This window comes from Triticum urartu, chromosome 6A (assembly GCF_056163025.1).
Source record: "Triticum urartu cultivar PI428250 chromosome 6A, HENAU_Tu73, whole genome shotgun sequence".
NCBI lineage: Eukaryota > Viridiplantae > Streptophyta > Magnoliopsida > Poales > Poaceae > Triticum > Triticum urartu.
Window position 1 is genome coordinate 51875145 of NC_141878.1, and position 16745 is coordinate 51891889.

General features: G+C 41.0%; 1 pseudogene; it reads right to left on the reverse strand.

Moving 5' to 3' along the window:
- Positions 1-2148: 2148 nt before the first annotated feature.
- Positions 2149-4980, reverse strand: LOC125516512 (uncharacterized; annotated as a pseudogene).
- Between the last annotated feature and the right edge of the window lie 11765 nt (positions 4981-16745).

A 16745-nucleotide genomic window follows, 5' to 3' on the forward strand; every position in this document is an offset into this window, starting at 1 on the left:
AGTCCCACCTTACTCCACGAACATAATTTTTACCACCTTAAATACGGTGCTTCTCAAACCATCACAACCACTTGGTCTTCATTGAACTCTATGTGTAGGATTTGTGGCCGCAATAGGAATCTTCGCCGGTTCTTAAACCGGAGAAGATTCCTATTAACAATTTAGATTCTACACAAAAAAATCATTGATGACCAATGTATTTTTGAAAAAAATTACATGCTTAGCATTAGCAGTAGCATGTTTTGACAGAGAGCGCTACTGCTATAGATTTTAGCAGTAGCGTGTTTTTACCTAGAGCGCTACTACTATAGGTTTTAGCAGTAGCGGTTTTTACGGGCAAGCGCTACCACTAACGTCCCTTATCCAAACCGGTCGCCCGCGCGCGTCCTCTCACTCTCCCCCTCACACTCTCTCATCGCCTCTGTCGCCCTCGTCGTCGCCGCCGCCGCCATCCTCCTCCACCCCAAGGTCGATCCCTTCCTCCTCCTCCTCCTCCTCCCCCTCCTCCTCCCTCCTCCTCCTCCCTCTACGGCGCCGGCGGCCCCCTCCTCCTCCCTCCTCCCTCTCCTGCTCTCTCCTCCTCCTCCCTCCTCTCTCCTCCTCCCCCTCCTGCGCTCTCCTCCTCCTCCCTCCGCCTTCAATTCCCCTCCCCCTCCCTCCTCCTCCTTCCTCCTCTTCCCCCTTTCTATAAATAGGTTTTAGTTTTTGTTAAATGTAGGTTTTTGTTTTTAGTAAATGTAGGTTTTTAGTATATTTAGTTTTTTGAAAATTTGAATGAGTAATTTGAATAAGTAATTTGAAAAGAATAAGTAAATGTAGGTCTTTTGAATAGAATAGGAAATTTCTAGAAATTTTGAATAAGTAAATTTGAATAGAATAAAATATGAAATTGAAAACGATAAGTAAATGTAGGTCTTTTGAATAGAATAGGAATTTTTTAGAAAATTTGAATAGAATAGGAAATTATAAGTAAATTTGAATAGAATAAGTAAATGTAGCTTATGGAGTTTCACTAAGTCCTAAGATGACGATAATAATGTTTTTGTTTATATTTTGTTTTTGTGGAAATCAAGGAGCCCCTGCATCATCCCCGCTGTCATCCCCGTCATCGACCCCCTCCGACCTCGATCGAGGTGAGACCAGCCACACCATGTTGTTAATTTAATTTAGGTATTTGAGGTGTTTAATCTTAGAATAATGTAGTATGAACCCTAGTTATGACCGAATCATGTTCAAAATGTAGGTTTTTTATTAGGTGTAGTTAATAGAATTTAGGTGTTTTAGGTGATGTTATATGTATGATACTATTTGAGATGTATTAGTGATAATATTCAACAATATACAGACGAAAGAGATGATTTAGTATTGCTTATTGAATGCATGCTAATTTGAATACTATTTTATTTTACGATTTGGTTTTGCTTATTGAATGCTCAAATTAGAAAACTACTCCTACTTTGAATGCTCAAATTGGAGAGCACTATGCTTATAGGGTTTTTGTTTTTGCATAAATTAAGGAGCCCCTCCATCATCACCGTCGTCCTCCTCGTCAACGACCCCCTCCGACCTCGAGGTGACACCTGCCAAATCTCCATGTCAATATGAGTCCTATAAGACATTTTGAAATGTTTTTTTATATTTTGAACCATTGAAATGCATTGGCCATCAAGTTTGAATGCTCATATGATGTAGATATAAACATGTATATCTTGTGTTGCTCAAATAGGATATGTGCTTGCCCAAGTGGCCGGCCATGTTTGTAGGTGTGAAATGGCAATTGTATAAGCCTGCATTAATTAAGTGAATCTGAAGCCAAATGATCAAGTACTATTGGTTAACGATTACTTGCATAGAGGGGACAATATACAAATAGCAACCGGACTTGATAGATCCATAGCCACAAAAATATTGAATGCAATGCAGCAACAAGTAAAAGTAAAATAGAGAACTATCCATAAAGCAAAGAAAAAGAAACTATTTCGTTCTGCTACTACTTAAAGACAGGCTTACCTGCTCAATCCAGTACATCATGATAGCATATTAATCTGACCAATCATCTTATGCATTGTGCAAAAGTTTAGCCCCATTATGACCACCAGCAATGCCCATGCCTACAAGCATATGTCCAGGAATAGATGACATTCCAATGAGAAACAAATAGACACGAGGGCATCAATGAGATATTTAGATAAAATGGTTGATGAAATTTGAGAAAAACAAAACTGGTTTAATACAACAATAGGAGTAAATAAACAAAGCCCCATCTACTACCAAATAAACATAATACTCAAAAAACAGTATGTATTCAAGTGTCATAAAAATGGAGAACATGTACATTCAGACTATTAGCTGGCCGGAAGGGAGAAGTTACACAAAAAAATATTCTTAAGCTTGTTCCATGCCATATTGTATAAAATAAAATATACTTATACCAATAAATGCCAGCAATAAATGTGATCACAACTATTCATATTTAGATTATTTTTAAATAAATTTAGCCTGAAATGATGAAATAAACTCAATTACTAGTTTTCTCTAGCACAATTGAACTTGGCACTTGCAGCAGGACTCTTCTAAAAGTGACAAATATATAAATATGAACAAGTATTTTGGAGATATCAAACAACCGTTATTGTCAATTTAAGAATATTAGCAAGATCAACAAAGATAACAATATTGAATTGAAAGAAAGATAACCAATTAAGCTATCTACTTGACGTTTCATTTGGTTGAAGCTGGTTTTTGTTCATTTAGTTATCTCTGATCGTTAGAGTAATCCTTGCTGCAGTCAGTCAATGAGTCAAGTCTTTTCCTTAGGTAGTAAGCTTAGTGTGTCAAGTCTGTGTCTAAGGCTACAAGTCAGTGGGTCAAGTCAAGGAGTCTTAGGTTGTAAGAAAGCCACTGAGGTGGTTCTGTACTGGTTGCTTTCAGCTACAAATAAGGGGTGAAACCTAGCCAGCAGCATCCGTTGCAGCCCAGAACTGAGTCCCAAATCAGAGTTACCTGTGCTCTTGCTGCTAACAGTGATTTCAAACCCTTATGTATCTCATCTCGGGAAACAACTGCACTGCAGCTAAGAACTAATATTACCATTGTTATACTTTTTATTAATTATGCCCATAGGCAGGCAACAAATTCAGTTATACGAAAAATGAACACTCTTGATAAAAAATATTGGTATTGTCTCTTTTCATTGTTTTATTCTATAAATATCCACAGAATAAATAAACAGATAAAAAATATGCTACACCTTGGCTCAAGCCATATAATTCCACAATAATACTAGTATGAGAATATAGCAAACAACATCACTTTAATTTATTTGTTTTTGGTAAGAGGCACAACCTTCGGCTTCAGTTAAGGAAGCTCAAAATCATGGACCAGTAGAATCAAGTTGCTAAAGAAGCATAACATGACAACAGCCATATAGGAAGCCAGCTAAGCTACCATTAACATATGTTTTCTCAAGTCATAACCATCGCACACAATGCCACCAGACAAGCATCAGAACAGATCACAGAGCAATATCGCTATATGTTGGGAGTGTTCATCAAGCAGCAAAAGCAAATAGTTGATAGTACAACATTGTTGAGACTGTTAGTTTAACCAAAAAAAAGGAGGTGCTATGCTTCTTTAGCAACTTGATTCTACTGTTCCATGATTTCGTGTTCTCAGTTACTAAGACTGGCAAAGCATAACATCTCATAACCGCGTTCCATCAACTAGTTACTGAAAAATAACCTGGTTTTGTTATATCCAATGTAAATGCTATTACCTGCAGTATAGATACTCTCGAATGGATAATAGAGGAGAGACACCGAGAACTGTCGACAAGAACACCACATTATTTGACTGCAATGGGTCAAGCTGGATCATGAAGACACCGTGAACTGTCGACAAGAACACCACATTATTTTCCTCAGCATATCCTAGAATCCTCAGGGGCGCCCTCTCACTATGTAAATTTAGGGAAAGTAGCTTGCCCAGTTCAATAGTTCTTCCCAGCACCCATGGAGCAGCACCATCACAATCGGTCTTCCTCTTCCATAATTGGGCACTGAAGTCTGACAGAAAGAGGAAACCAAGCCCACCATCATCAGCCCGCATAACTGAGTACTCGTGATCTCTCCAAGAATCCATATCCACCGGGATCCCTATCACAGCTAGGCTCTGCCTCTTCAGATCAAACTCGATAATTCGAACAAAATTCCCAGTAAGCGCTCAGTAAAGGAAATCCCCAACCAGCACACCGGGCTTGGCCATGAAAACGATGGTGGGATCTACATGCAGATAAGGCACGGATGGAAATGCTGTTGAGACGAGATTACCCCAGCTGCCGGTCTCGGACGAGTAAGCGCAGGCTATCACTCGCGCATAATTTCGTTGGGAGCCTCTCTCCAAGCCTGCCAAACACACCTGGAAGTGCTGGTCGTCTGCGGCAGCACGAAGCACTGCCCCCTGGAGGTGGATCAGGGTCTCCACCATGTGAAACCCCCGGGGGGAGGCAATGCTTTGCTGGGCGCCGTTGGCGGGGTCCCACACCAGGATCTGGAACTTCCTCCACTCGAAGATTAGCACGAGGCCATGGCGGCATCCGAGGAGCAGGAAGCTGTCGCTGGGGAGATTCTGCAGGGAGAAGCGGCCGCGCGGGACACGGTTGGGGAGCTCCAGGGTAGGCTCGAAGTAGAGCTCATCGGAATTTTTGACGAAGCAGCCGAGGAGGGGAGGGTGGCGGCGGTGGTGGATCCGGAAGCGGCTGAGGAAGCCGGGGTCGGAGACGAGGCCGCGCCAGCGCTTGCAAACGACGGAGGCGCGTGGGAGGGAGGACGGCTGCGGAGGGAGACGGAGGAGGATCTCGGAGAGGAGGTCGTCGTCGTCCAGCGGCGGCGCCGACGCCGGCGAGCTGGGGCGGCGGCGAAGGCTGGGCCTGGGCGTCATATCGCCCTCCTCACAGCTCGTGCGGGGATCTGTTGGAGTGGAGCGGAGAGGGGAAATGCCACGCTGCGTATGGAAAGCCCAGAACTTCTCTTGTAGGGAGAAAAAGGCCCACAACAATAACTAGATCAGAGAAAGCCACAGCAAAGCCCACAAAAAACCAAGCTGATACATAGAGTTACACCGGATTTACAAACTAATGAGTTTTGATTGGAGATTAAGGCCCTGTTTGGTTCGGATGTGGATTTCTAAAAGCAGCTGTGAAAAATCTGTTATGAAAAAATAGCTGTGCAAAATCTGATGTGAAAACGATGATGTCATTTGACAAACCAGCTGATACAACTTTTTTAGATTTTGGCCCACAGCGGAATCAGATTTTGGAAAGCACGTCCTGAGCTATTTCCGCTTTTGGTTCAGATTTTGGCAGCGGATTTCTGGATTCGGATTCTGTTGAATTCGCCTTTTGGTTCAGATTCTGCTGCGCGGCAGCGGAATCCGTCAATAAAAGTTGAACCAAACATGGCCTAAGGGGGAGGAGGGGCCCAACCCCGTGAAAATCAGAGGGGGAGGTTAGTTAGAAAAAAAAATCCTGGTTAGCGTGAAATTGCGTGATATTCTTTGTACGCTTAGCATTATTGCTACAATGCCCTATTGTTTTCATTCCCATGACCAAGAATATTGGAGAAGCGCACATGTGTCTACTAGCATCGAGCTAAGCACCTCTCAACGTTATTTTATACTCATTATAAAAAAATGTAGAATATCAAATCTGCACAGATTAGACGAACCTTAGAGCTCGTGTCATCATGTTTTTTTTTTGAAATGTATCATTTCCTCGCTATAAAATAGCAAGCTCTGGCTGCTATAGGCTTTGGCACCGTCGGTGGTCTTCATGCACAATTCAGAGAACATCAGTTAACTACATCTTCTACATCTCCTTTAGCTAGATTGGAAAAATATTGGGATCTGATATATGGTTAGGTCTGAGAATTGACAAGTACGCACCGATTGGTTAGGGAAACCATGCTTGCTCGAAATAGTAAGCTTTGGTTGCTCCAGGCTTTGGCCCCTCTAGCAGTCCCCATGTGTCATCTGATGATCACTAGAAATAGAAACTCTGGTTGATCTGAGCTTTGGCCCCACTGGTTGGTCTCTGTGTGTCATCCAGTGAGCGTGTTTAACTACATTTCTACTTTCCCTCTTGCTTGATTGGAAAAAAGATTGGGAATTTGATGTATGGTTGGATTTTGGAACCCGACGGTAATAGACTTTACGTAAATCAAATTAGGGGTTGGGAAAGTGATCACTACGGGGATCTATTCAAGGAGAAGAGATCATTCTTTGTGGCGTTTTAAATGTTGGCTAGAAATGCATATGCTATGTGTAAACATGCCATATTCCTTTAGTTTATGTCTATTGTTACCTTTGACATTTTATAATCACATAAAAGATGTTGCATTGTTGTTGGCATGTTAGCATTTGTTACAATATACTATCATGAATCTATGGTGAACCAATTGAACCATATGTAATGACATAAAAATGGCTTCGCAAGATCACTCACACTATAAGTCTGAGCACAAAGTGTGCTTAAGCTTCTAGTGTGATTCCACCATAGTTTTAGAGATCAATACTGACATCTCTCATGGTTTTTAATCTATATGGACCAGTCCACCACTGGACCAGAGAGAATTGGTTAAACCGAACGCAATATTAAAACAAATTGTCAATGCACAAATCAAACTTGGTCACTATAGGAAGGAGGTCGAAGCCATGAGTTGAACCCGGGAACCAACTTGCCAAACCAAAGTTATTGTCACATGGTAGAAACTTAGTATATTTGACACTTTTTAGTATTATGCTAGTATAAGAAAAACATAATATTTATGGCTTAAAATACCATACAATGAACTGGTGAACCGATGGCCCAACCTGTGAAAATCTAAACTAGCAAACTCACTAATTCAATGACTGGTACATTTTAAACTATGGATACTATACAAGATGCTCCAACTTTTGGTGAATGACCGCGTAACATGGTCCAATCGCTAAGAGAAAATCATGCTTGTAAGTATTTTCCTTTCTAGCATTATTTTTGCCATTTTTCCTAACTTTTCTCTAAGGCGTTTTATGCTTTCTATGTTTTGACAGGTTTGATTTTTATGTATCTAATAGTCGGGGAAAGGCGATTTTGTCATAGCATTATGAGAAGAATAGTACGTTTTCTGTTAAAAATGCATACAATCTTGTGTTGAATCTCAAGGTTCGAAAGGAGAACTTAGGGCAATCTAGTGGTGATGCGAATGGTGATAGGAGGTTGTCGAATATTATTTGAAAATCCACTATTCTCCAAAATATTAGAAATTTTGCCCGACGGGCAACAATGAACATCCAGTCCAGGTCAACAGAGTAACGCACCATCAATTCACCTCAGGGATGTGCTACATTTGTGGTGTGGAAGATGACAGAATTTTCCGTGCTCTTGTGTCTTTCTCTAAGGCTCGTGCCCGCAGTTTGGAGATGAGGGATTTGTGGAATCTAATGTCATAAGAGGGTTTTATTTATTCGGGAGACCTTAGGAATGATTTGATTTTTGGTAAAAGAGAAGATTATGCCACCGCCTATACTAATTTTATTGAGAATTAATGGTCTTCCTTTTTGTCCTGCCATACCTCCCCGGATTTGGATTCTAATAACAAAGTTAAGGAAGTGGCGGTGAGGTTAGTCCTATGTGTTTGTGTTTGAGTATATGTGGGCTGCGACATCCTACTCCTTCTGATTGCATCAAGATGAACGTGGATACTAGTTTCGTGGAGAGCATTACATCTGCAAGCATGGGAGTTGTTGCCAAAAACTATTTTGGTAAAGTCATCATTTCTTTTTGGGATTGTATTGGTTGGTGCTTCATTGTGGAAGAAGCGAGGTTTCATGCTTGCATCGCAGGTCTCTACATAGGTAGTGGCGGACCCAGAAAAACGGCAGGCCCCAGGCAAGCTTTGAAGCACTGTAGCTACAGTACTGCATTGTGGCTACAGTCAACGAAGGGAAACGCCCTCACACCCCAGGCAGCCGCCCGGGCTGCCTGGGGCCTAAATCCGCCTCAGTACATAGGTACCACTCTTCATAAGGCTATTATTTTGGAAACTGATCTTTCGTTGAAAATGATATCCTGGATAGGTCCCCTCAAGTTGATCTTAAGAAAGAAGCTTTGAGCACCTCTAATCTCCTCCATAGTTTTAACTTGTTGAAGATTAATCGTCCGACAAATGGGTTGGCGCATGAGATTGTGAAATTTAAGTCTGATAACAAGTCTGATGGTGCTTTAGCTAATATGTCTCGCCATGTATGCCGCATTGATGTAATGAATGATTGTAATAACATTTTAATTAATTACATGAGTGGTGTTTTAAAAGAAATCGTAAGTGTGCATTAGCACAATCTAGAGTAGGATCAAGAGGAGCTGCCTTCATTTCATCCTTTTGTTTTAGTTCACATTCTTGGTTGAAATTCTTCTGTGTTTCACCTTCAAGCGCTGGAGTTAAGAATATCCATCCAACACTAGTGGCATCCGTAAGAAACATGTGCCAAAATTTAAATTAATTTTACCGTGAATGCTGAATTTCAGTTTTTTTCAATCATTTTTTGCTGCTACAAACATAAACCCTTAAAAGTTGCACTTAATTAACACATAAACCTGCGATTGTTTGTGTTAAAAAAACACTAGTGGCATCCGTAAGAAACCTGGGCCAAAAATTTATTTAATTTTAGCGTGAAACGTTGAATTCCCGTCTTTTTTCAATCTTTTTTTACTGCTAATATAAACCCTTGAAAGCCACACTTAATAAGCAAACCTTTTTCTTGCGAGTCACCTAATAAGGAAACCTTAATTTATGTCAGTAATTTTTGAAGGAAAGACCATTATAACTAGCTTTATTAAAACACAAATAATGTTTACATCGTCAACGAGCTTACTGACAATACCATCAGGGGGCTCGTCCAACCAACTAAATGAAGTCTTATTAAAGTAACTGAAATGAGCTAGCATATGAGCCATTTGATTACAAGATTTATAACAATGCTTATAAACGACCTTCCCAATTGAAGTACCAGTCTCCACACATTCTGTGAATATTGCCACCTCCGAGTCCCACCATATGGTTTGTCCATCACAGTAATTGATTACCTGCAAAGAGTATGATTCAGCTTCTACCCGATTACACTCAAAGTAGTTAGCAAAAAATCTATGTCTATAATTATTAATCTGCAATCAAACACAGTAAGCTACGCGCAAGGAGCGCTCGCTCGTTGCGTCCACGTGGCAACGCTATGCGACAAAAAGGAAAATCGTGCAAGCGATTGGGAGATGGAGAAAAAGCGTGGCGTGCGCGATTGGGCCTGCCCCACAAAATAACTCCCCTGCCCACACGCTCTCCTCCCAAAACCTGAATCCCACATGCGATTGAAGGAATCCATAAGGCACGCATTGTTCGATTGCACTTGGGCAAGGCTTTTCTGGCAAGAGATCAAACATGCCACATCCGTCAAGCTGCCTGCACTACATCCGGAGACCTGGGCGATGGATATAGCTGAAGGTTTCAAGGTGAAACAGTCGGATGCTTGCATCATTTTATGCGGATCATGGGCAGTATGAACTGAGAGAAACGCACGGACGCACGGCGAGAGTACTCGTTCAGTGTTGCAGGCTGTTAAATGGGCTATGGACTCTGCTGTAGATCTTGCTGAAACGGGCAAGCAACAAGCAGTTAAACAGGCCAAGGAAGTACAGAGTTGGAAACCACCAGAGGAACCTTTTCTCAAGATTAATGTGGATGCTTGCTTCGACAAACATACACACCAGGGAGGAACTGGCCTGGGGGTTCGCAACCATGAAGGAAGGCTCATCCGCGCACAAGCACTCTGGTATGAAACTGGGATGTCAGCTATGGCTATGGAAGCATTTGCAGTAAGAGATGGTGTACGGCTAGCTTCTGATTTGGGGTTCAGGAGGGTAATCATTGAAACTGATGCACAACTAGTGGTGAAACAGTGGGGTTCTCTAAGTGTTGATCGCTCGGAGATAGCTACCACTCTGAATGAAATACAAGAGCTAAGCGGGAATTTTGATGATTTTCGTCTGGAATTCATATCGAGGGAGGTGAATGAATTGGCGCATCTGTTTGCCAAGCAATGTAATTCTTCTAGAAAACGTTGTTTATGGATAAATTATATTCCCACCTTTCTTATGACTTGTGTAAGGAAGGAATGTAATCCGTTGATTGATTAATAAAGCTCTTGATTCTCAAAAAAAAAAGAATCCTTCTCGTCTCCCCTAGTTCTGCCGCCGCCGCCGACCTCTGCCCCAACCTCGTCGCCTCCTATGCTATCCTTCCATCACACCCCGAGCCCCTCATCGTCTCTTCCCACCCGCTCATCTGCTTTGTGCCGCCGGTCTCCCTCTTGGCCGCTCTACCCGACCAACACGATGAGGAGCAAGATCTGCGCTCACATGCCTCATCATCGCCTTCGTCTTCCGTTGTGCGCCTGAACATCGGCTACAGGGGCAAGGACCTCGTCGGCTCGCACACAATAGGTTAACGGCCGGTAGTAGAGGTGCAGCAACGATCGACGGTGGTGGACCAGATCGGCGCGTCATGAGGGTGGACACGAAAGTCGTCACGTGCAGAGCAGAGCGAGGCTGGCCTGGCAGCCGGGCACGGTCTGGAGAACCGGTGGCCATAGTGTGTGATCTGGGCGGGCGTGACCTGCATGAGTTGGAGGTGAGGTGACGGCCTTAACCAGGACGACGTCGAAGATCCTCATCATGCCTATGGGAGAGGAGCTCGTCGAGGATCTCATTCCAGTGCTGGAAACATATATCTTTTCATTTGATGGAGTTCTATTCTAATGTAATTCCAGGGTCATATATGGAGGACTGGATTTGAAAGGAAAGATTTGGAAGGAGTTTCTTTTAGTATGTTCCTGAGGCACGAAAGAACTAGCAATCTCACTGTATGAAGGTATGTATATATTTGGTCAAACTCTTCTGAAATGTCAATTAGGCCTTTGAGGCATAAAACTGGATTGTCACTTTATGTGTTTATTGTTCTTACTTCGTAAGTGAGTGATTTAGGTCAGAAAGTTGATTCCTGAGCTAGAGTGTAAAGAACAATACCCATATCCGAACTCCATAATTCATTCACAAAAAAACAGTGTACTTCCACAACGTGCCGAACCATTGAGATAGTCATCAAGCATTCAATTGCTCTACGGTTTGTCTGTTCTAATCTCATATACGCAGAAGGATTGATGCACATAAGCAATATAGGTTTGAATAAAGCAGAATGATGCTATGGAATGCTCAGCTCTTCACCACACTGAGAAATCAAATTGTTTTTCCGGCTGTTAGATTGTCAAAAATCGTAAATGTAGAGAAGCATAGAGTATTAGTTGAACATGTAGATGTAACCGAGCTCTATTATACTTAAAAGAGAATAATTATAAATGCGAGGAGATCAAGAAGTTGATAGTTGAGCTGGACTGCTTGAGAAACCGGGTTTGGGAGCTCAAACCCAACAAGAACCGGGGCTTGAAAAAAGATGCAAGCTCTCCTGCTATATGATTGCCTGCGTGTTCTTTAATTAGAAATCGTTGTAGTCTTTTTTTTTTGCTTTCTTGCTAATATGTTTCTCACCAATATTTATTGTACAAAAGGATTTACTGTACATGATGTTTGTTTGACCAAAACCCTTTCCTTATGGTTTCTCCATATGAATTTTTCTGAAGAAAATATGTCAATCAGGTACTCCACTATTATGCAACTCTAAAAGTAATTATTTGTTTATAGAGACTACTTTGTGTCGATTCAATTATATATTTGTTCGCCTTGTTATCTAGGTTGATCCATGCTCTTATGGAACTAATTTTGGAGGTGAAATATCTCCCCTCAAACTGATGAAAATATTTTTCCTTTTTTCTTTGCAGCCTTACTAATTAGTTTTGCAACTCTGTGGCTACAGTATACATTCTAATTTTTGACGTATGTGGATACACATCTGACATATGTTTCCGTTGTACCAGTGTTTCCTCCTATGTTTCTGTTCTTTTCTCAAATTTTCTTTCATTCAAGTGACCATTTGGCGCTCAGATACGAAGTATTTGGCCACTGTTGTTTGAATTTATAGGCATGTTATAGCCATGATATGTGATGGCAGTATTAACCCCTTCATGGATAATGTGTTTAAAAGGTAATGAAAATCAGCTGCTGGATGCCTATTTATGGTCCTTTTTCCTTGTTCTTGCTGTACACACTACAAATCAGTTTGACAAATTTCTGATATGATTTCTTCAATGATGATTTTTGCAGAAGAACTTGCCTTCGAAATAAAAGATGATCAACTTTGACACTGACCAGAGATCATACGAAGGGGGTGAGCTAACACTCTTGTACTATGCTTCATGCTTTTCTATCATAGTTTGCGTCTCAAAAATTTCCCTACCAATTTCAGGGCTAGCAAATATGCTACAGACAGATACATAGAAGGCAATCAGTGCAGTGGATGATGCGAGAAAAAAATGTCTTTGGGTCGAAGCCCACTTACTGATATTCTCATGGTGTTTTAACCAATATATATGTAGATGCCTATAGCTATTCCTATTAGTAATGATCATCCTGTAGGATGTTAATCAGTACCTTACTTTTGAGTTTCAAAGTTGAAGAGACCATTACTTATCTATTTATATGTTACAATGAATATCAGTTTGTAGAAATAATGTGTAAAATTCAGAGTTTATTGACCATAATCACCACTGAAAAATAGAAATGCATTAGAGCTTGGAGGCTACTTGTGAAAAGGAAGTGCTTCAAGTTACTCTTTGACTGTTTGTAGGTCTTTTTTTGTAAACTCGTGGTTTCTTCAAGGACTTATGGTGAGAATGGTGTGTTTATATTAACTTGCTGAAGAAGGAAGGCACATGGAAAGAATATGAGATGCAAAAACTCCTGACTTTAAATCAGAAGCAAGAAAATGGTCAATTTTCACATTTATTTCCTTTCTTGTTGCTTCCAAATAACTTGGTAGTTATGCTAGCCTGCTCCATGCAGGTTTTACAATGAAAAACTGAAGAACTTGTGATGGACTAAAAGATTTGCTCAAAACTAAGGCGTCCACCCAGGTTACATATGGCTAGAAGCTATAGAGAGTGGCTTCTTTTCAGCTGCTAATGAGATATTTATGTGTTCATAGGTATATGTTCACTTTCTTCGCTCCCATTTCTATGCATTATGGTTCACCTTTGGAAAACGTTGTTGTGTAGTATTTCTATGTGTTTTGGTTCGCATATATCTGGTTATTTTAATTCTGGAGAATTGAATTAGTGAAGTGCCCGTTTATAAGAAGAGAGATATACCAGTCACTTGTGTGTTAGTTATTGTTTCAAACATAGCAATCAAAGCCTACAGAAAAATTCAAACAATTAATTGCAGATCCTCTCCCTTGGGTAAAATAGTGATTGCCTGATTCTTAGATACTTGGTTGCATTTGCTTTGTCATTTTTAATATAAATTTATTGAGTTACTGTGACTACCATGGCACTTGAATATTTAGTCTCTGTGTTAGATGTGAGTAATGGATAGGGTCACACTCACACCTTTTTTCCTCCATTTATATTTTTATCTTGAACTTTGTTTTGGTCCACCTGTTCTGGAGACTTACTTATCTTTCTCGTTGTCGTCCTCCTACATATTCAGGTTATGCCCTTGTTGGTAAGCTTGTGAGTAAGGTGTTGTTTGAGGTGATTCTCCCATTTATCTTATTTTTCTTATTATTATGTCATCATAGTACCCTAGGTTTCAGGTTTATGTCTACTACATTTGTATCAATTACAATATTGAATTTGTATGCTTTGATTTGATAACCTACCAGAGCTTCCAACATTCCAGCCTTCATGTGAGCATATTATAGCGTCGAGCTTTATTTTCACTAGATTTGTACAACTATGTTAAAAAGGATACATATGCTCTATTCTACAATTAAAGCTTTTTTGTCAAGCTTATCTTACCTATGATGCCCTCGCAGAAAACATGTTAATATTAGTTCCATGGTCTTTCAGGAGGGCCACAAGGCTAGGATGGTTTGTCAGAGCAACATCTACCGTCCCTGCCACAAATGTTGATTCTTTTAACCAGGTTTGGGAAGTGAAACATTACATACAGAACAATATTAAGATGGTAGCTTGCCGCATGTTACCCGACTAACATCAGTCTGATTAGACTATGCTTCAGCATAACAGCTAGGCCTTGCATAAGTACAACAGATGCTCCTTTGTATTTTACAAATACAATGGTCTATTTTCGAACGAAAATGCTTTATTAGTATAAATAATGGTTCGTTGTTAACTGAAGGTACAAAGATCTATTTTAGTGTTTTTTTTGCGTTAGAAGAGAGTAAGGTGCAGACTCAAATGATTTCCAGTATTTTGGATAGAGTTCCAAGTATCTACCATATATTAATTACCTGTGAAGATTTCTTAGCATGTGGCCATCTAAATTTATTTGTTTTCCTAAGCCGCACAAACCAGATTCAAAGAGTTGCAAGAAAGGAGAACTATCTGAAATGATGTTATACCTACTAACAGCTAGCGACAATCAGGTGAGTTCAGAATCAGTTGCAGAAAAGAACCAACTAATATTATGCTCACACAGCGAATGGAAGGTGCAACTTTCAACCAAGATGGCTTCTAGATTAAGGTAAAATAATAGCACCACCTCCTACCTGGTGAGATTGGGGAAGTGGTTAACACCGAGGTGGTACGTGTAGGCCCCGTGTCGATCGACGAGGCGGAAATGGAATTCTCTCGAAAGAAAAAGGAGATAGATAGATTTAGTGCGCGAGTAAAACTAGGATAGATAGATAGATGACGTGTACCACCTCTGATTGGTTTTTGCTGAAAGGATTGTGAGTTGTGACTTTTGTCTTGCATTGAACTGAACAAGTGTCCATGCAGTTTCAGAATGTGAACTTCCGTCTCATTAAACAAGAAGAGCGAGGTTGTTCATCCATGATGCATTTATAGATCAATTTGATGATGAGTCCCATCCCATCTTGAATACCCCTCTCTACATTTCAAAGGTACCAGCTAGCATTACCGTGTTTGTGTTTTCCGATTAAGTTTTGAGATCAATAGCTATTATTCTCATTCTGAATGTTTTATATATGCCAACTTCCGTACATACAGATGTCCAGATAAATCAGCTATGTAGTCTTGATATTTCATATATACCATCAATTTTTTTGCCTCAAGTAATAAGATTAAAATCAGGTATGTGTTGTGCAACGAATATCATGAGAGTGACCACTCCAAGATTTTTATGTTGGTAATTATGTATGGTCCTAGCTATATTTGATAGCATACAATAGTCAAGGTATAGTCTGTACTGTCATTTTTCTCTTTGCGGTTAAAAGATATGATAGTTTAGTTGCCCAAAAAGAAATTTATAGGTTACTTCAGTACTTTGGGTTATTAGTTCGAAGAAAACATTTTAAGCTTTCCCTTCTGTTGTTGTTTATGAAGCGCACAGTGGATGAGGTGAGCGTGCTCCTCTCGTACTCGCCGCACTGTCGTAGGGAGGCATCAAAGACACGCCGCCACCAGGGCTGACATGTGCAGCAATTTCTATCGTAGTATCTTATATTGCCATGCAGCAAGATGCTTTTGTCGATGGTATTATATTGTTGTGTGTTTCCTGTGATGGCATTTTAGTTTTTTTTTCTTCCATCCGGACGATATGGACCGTCTGTCGGAGCGAATTCGACGGTCCAGATCTGATGCAATATGCTGATGTCACGTGTATTATATCAGACCCTGAGGGGCATTTTCGGAAGAAAAATATTTCAAACTGATCTGATTTTCCCTTCCAAATATTTCGAGGGTATTCTCGTACGAATTTCAGGCTATTTTCGGTTGGATTTTTATCCCGTTCACTAGGGTTTATTCCTCGCCGCCACTACGGTTTTAATCCTCGCCGGCAGGATCTAGCCGCTCGTCGCGGCCCCTCCCTCCGTCATCGCCGGCAAGATCTAGCCGCGCGTCACGGCCCCTCCCTTCCTCCACCCCAATTCCCTCGCGATCTCACACCACCTTTTCAACGAACACGAGAGGAGGCCCACTGCCCTCCCCGCGGCGGCCGCCGGCGAAGAGTCGACGCCATCCCACCTCCCAGTCCTCCATGCGGGTGTCTATAGCCACAAGGTTATAGGCAACCTCTTTCCCACACCCCAATTGGTTGTTTGCGTCCTCTACATATCATTTCTCAGCCATGGCTGCAGCTTTGATCTGGCCATGCATCTGAACCGATGGCAAGGTGGTTGGGTATGGATCATGTTCTCCATGACTAGATGAAGCCGGCTGCCGGCCTCGACGGCCAGCCCCATTCGTCCAGCCTCGACTGCATGATCTACGAATGTTCAATCGTTGCATTCAACATGTATTCTTTCAATTTGGCTGATAGGTGAGATTTGGAGATCAATAGAGATGATAAGCTATTAATTTTGGAATGTACTATAAACAATTCATAGCTTATGTTGCTCAATATTTATGATGCTCGCTTCTTCTTGTGCAATTGCTGGACTGGGATCAACAGACTTGGCATGTACTTTATATGAAAAATTAGATTCACATGGGATATCCACCTTTTCAAGATTGCTGTTAAGTCTTATTATGATGTTTTAGCCTTGTTAAAGGGAGAGTAATGGTCCTCGCAAAAAGAAGAGAGAAAGGAATGAGTATTCGATTCTTCCATATGTTGCATTTCA